This window comes from Engraulis encrasicolus, unplaced genomic scaffold, assembly GCF_034702125.1.
Source record: "Engraulis encrasicolus isolate BLACKSEA-1 unplaced genomic scaffold, IST_EnEncr_1.0 scaffold_488_np1212, whole genome shotgun sequence".
NCBI lineage: Eukaryota > Metazoa > Chordata > Actinopteri > Clupeiformes > Engraulidae > Engraulis > Engraulis encrasicolus.
In genome coordinates this window covers 124-4256 of record NW_026945795.1, presented here as the reverse complement: position 1 = coordinate 4256, position 4133 = coordinate 124, and the positions used below count along the sequence as shown (strand labels likewise).

The 4133-nt window shown below is 41.3% G+C and overlaps 1 long non-coding RNA gene across 1 annotated transcript; it reads right to left on the bottom strand.

The window, feature by feature from the left end:
- Positions 1 to 786: 786 nt before the first annotated feature.
- On the bottom strand, positions 787 to 3572 carry LOC134444258 (uncharacterized). Its single transcript, XR_010033905.1, has 3 exons — positions 2700 to 3572; positions 1722 to 1804; positions 787 to 962 (listed from the first exon to the last, which is right to left on the bottom strand). It is a non-coding gene; the product is annotated as an uncharacterized LOC134444258 (long non-coding RNA).
- Between the last annotated feature and the right edge of the window lie 561 nt (positions 3573 to 4133).

The following is a 4133-nucleotide window of genomic DNA, read 5'->3' as shown; positions in this document are numbered from 1 at the left end:
AATCTCCCAAAATACCCTTTTGAAGAGGGTATATAATAACAATTATCAAAAATAATACTCGTGCCTACATTTCTGGATTGGGACAAATTCTAAATAAATAATAAATAGTGCTTTATTTACTGAACAAAGCACAATTATGCAATTGACATTTCATACTGTGGATTTGAGCAATTAATGGAAACAATTGCAATAAGTAGGCTATAGATAACCCAGGCTATTGATAACCCTCTAAGTGATTGTAACTCCAAACAGTGCTTTGTTTATAGCACCAACAACTATTGTGCAAGTGGATGATAAGGTTACCTTTTCATGTTCACATATAATAACAATTATCAAAAATAATACTCATGCATATATCTCTGGATTGGGATAAGTTCTAAATAAATTATAAACAGTGCTTTATTTACAGCACAAGGCACAATTTTGCAATTGACATTTCATACTGTGGTTTTGAGCAATTAATGGAAACAATTACAATAAGTAGGCTATAGATAACCCAGGCTATTGATAACCCTCTAAGTGATTGTAACAGTGCTTTGTTTATAGCACCAACAACTATTATGCAAGTGGATGATAAGGTTACCTTTTCATATTCACATTAATAAATGGAAATAATCTAATGATCAATGATAAGGACCATTCAGGTATTCATTTATTCACTAATAACTATACAACAAATAAAAAAATCTAAACAAGTGGCATACACATGAACCGGCATTTTCATGAACTGGCATTAACTTATATACATAACCATAATAAAAGGAATAATAATGATACAAATGGAATAGAATGGCGGACACACACACACACACACACTACTCCTCGCTGATGGTAACAAGTCCAAGACTGCATTCGTCGACAAGTTCTCAGCAAAAACCAGTTCAGATGTGTTGCGTTTGGCGGGGGTGTGGAACACTAGCTGAGGAAAATCACGACTGAGCCTCTTCTTCAATATATCCTGTCTGTAACACAAATCAACAAAAAAAAGAGGCATATCAGTACAAGCATAGTGGGGCTTCATGTTGTCGCTGATATGCAATAGCCACCCTCACAAATTAACTCGGAGTGAATAAATAATATTGGTGGAGTTTACTTGCTATGCAACAGATATAATACCAAGTATTCCAAAGGGAAGCACATACTGTAACGAACATCACACTATCAAGAATACTGCCATCCTCCTTATTTCAAAATATTACAAGTACAGTATGTGCAGATGACAAGCAGTGTTAGAGAACAATTTCAGTCAATTTCAACATGCAGTTGTAAAGCTCACACTACCCTGGACGTGTCAGTACTAGAGATTTTTTTTTCTTCTTCTTCAGCCTTTTCCGAGATTCTGGTCATTGTAATGAGGGCAGCGCTTTGTTTACATTTCAAAAAACATTTTTATTAATTCCCAAAAACATCCAAAAGGTTATACAACATCAGCCGACAACTAGCAAACAGCGACACCCTTTAAATATTTGGAGTAGGCCTATGTTGTAAACAATGTAAATGTAAACAAACGCTGCCCCCATTAGAATAGCTCATATCTCGGAAAGGGCTGAGCCGAAAAATGTGCCATCACCGGGTACTGACAAGTCAAGGGTATGAGCAATACAACAGCATATTGAAATTGACTGAAGTGGTCCTTTAAGACACATGTGTGAACTTTCCCTTGGATTTGACAAATTCGTAATACTCGTGTACTCTCTGTAGCAACTTCTGTGGTACTGCACCTCCAGAGCCACACAGTCTCTGTCCTTGATGTGAATGAGGATGCTCTGGTCTTCCTTTACTTCAGCTGCTTCCTGCAACTTGCCTTGTACAAAAGAAAAGAAAAAAGAATGAATAAATAGACAGGCAAACAATTAGACATTTTTCCTGGTGGAGTGGTATTGTAAAAAAAAATGGTGATGGGTGTTGCACCCCCAAAAAAAGCATTCCGTAGCCTCTTACTGCAGATGGGGTTGCCAGCGGGCCTATTCACTATTTGCTGAAAACTACATCATAACAACATTGCTATGACAGTGTAGCAGATTAAGACATACATATTACAATTTTGGTGACAGTAAGGTTATAACATAGGTGCTGCGCTAAGGGGTTAAGCACACAGATGTACAGCACAGCCAGGACACACCTCTTGAGCCTGGTCACTGAGGCTGCCCAGGGACAGAAGCGGAAAAATCCCAAGTGTACAAGTGAGAGAGGGGGGCAGTGGGGGGTGGGGGAATGGCACGGGGGATGGGATGGCAGAATCAGTGTCTTAACCAGACCGGTCATCAGGCTGAGGAGCCACATTTCTGAACAGATATTCAGTGTCATATCAACATCAGGCATGCTCTGACATCCATATAAACATACACCCCATCCTATTTAAGACAAAGTGTGTTTCATTTAAACATCTAAAACCTAAAACACTGGGGGTACTATAGGCATGGGGATGTTTTGCAGGCTATTGGAATGTAATTTCACACCCACACACATACATAACACATTATGCCAATTCACACGTGCATTCATATTAGAATTAGACAAAAAAAACAATGATTGTGCAGCAGTCAACTTCTACTAACATCTGTGTGTGTGTGTGTGTGTGTGTGTGTGTGTGTGTGTGTGTGTGTGTGTGTGTGTGTGTGTGTGTGTGTGTGTGTGTGTGGTTTGGGGGATGGGATGCATTCGCATAGACTGTGTGGTGGGGGTGAGAGTAGTCTTACCTGCGGTTAAAGTCTGTGTTTTCGTTCTTTTTGACGTCTGCCACTCGCGACGATAAATTTGCTGTCTTTCTTGCAAATCATGCAGACAGCAGGAAGAACGGGGCCAGAGCTCGTGATGGCCAAGCTTGATCTGGATCGCAGTTTCCTGGTCGGAGTGGTGGTCACAGCCGATGAAGCGGAGGTAGCCTGGCTAGTTTGGGGGTCTTGTTGGCCATCTCCCCTCTCTGCCTCTCGCAAGACACGCCGTGTGACTCGTTCAATTTCCCGCTTGTCAATAAACCTCCGGTAGCATGTGGGATGGAAAGCCGCATCCTCGGGAATTTCGTCAAACTCCAACTCAATACATTGCTTAAAATGTTCTGCTACGTCTCTGCACTCACCCTTCAATTCTAGCCACTGCCGAAAATTTCGATATGTATTCCACCGTATGTTTCTTCATGCTTGACCGAAGATATATGCATGTAACACAACTTGCGTTTCGAAGATGTCTTTTTTTGTACATTTTCGGTCGAGATTTCGTCTTCCTCGGTACTACTAGATGATCGACCAGCTCCTTCGGTAGCCATGCTACTTCCGTTTACTCCTCATCTCAGCTGACATAGCAGTTAGCTGATTCGTTCCTTCTGATGACGCCTCAACCGTGGCACCTCTCGAGGCGAAAAGTATTATTACGCCGGCCGAATATCTACATACGCCTCGGAGACAGTAGTTCGTCATTACACGTTGCGAATTTGAATAGCCTTGCAGTGCGGACTAATCCGAACTGAGGTTTTAAATCCTCTATATAAGTCTTTCTTTTTTATGAACTGAATGTCTGTTTGTTCGGAGGCTGTGGAGCGAAGTTAGGTTTCTGAAGCACTTTTCGAGGGTCACCTTCCGGCCTATATGGCCGTTTATTAGGTGTTAAACGAGTGTATCATTTGATGTTTTCATTTGATATAGCCCATAGCCTATCGTGTCAGTTGTACTCAAACAAACTGCAAGCTTACGCTTGACAAGTAGTATGCGTCAATGCCTTTCCACCCCACCCCAATCTCTGATTGGCTCCCTACCTCAGACTTGGTTCTTTGCTGCTGGTATCCATGCTGTCCTTCAGATCGGAACAATTTTGTAAAGTAGAAAGGGATTCTCAGGCTTAAAAGCTTGTTCAGATCTGGACCCGATGACCCCGACCCATGACCTGGGGTCCACACTCCTCTTCACATCATAAGACAAAAGACTGCTTTTATAAACATTCATTCACCAAGAATAAGGCAACGGGGAAGTTAAGTTCTTTAATCACAAAGACCAAAAACACAGTTTTGGACATGTTTTTCTGACATTTTCAAATTTAAGAATCCTTAGCAGCATTTAACAGACGTATTTCCCCTTACACATTTTGCTCCATGGTCTTGGTGAGCCAGTCCAGGTACTGCGCAACTCTGGTGTACACTC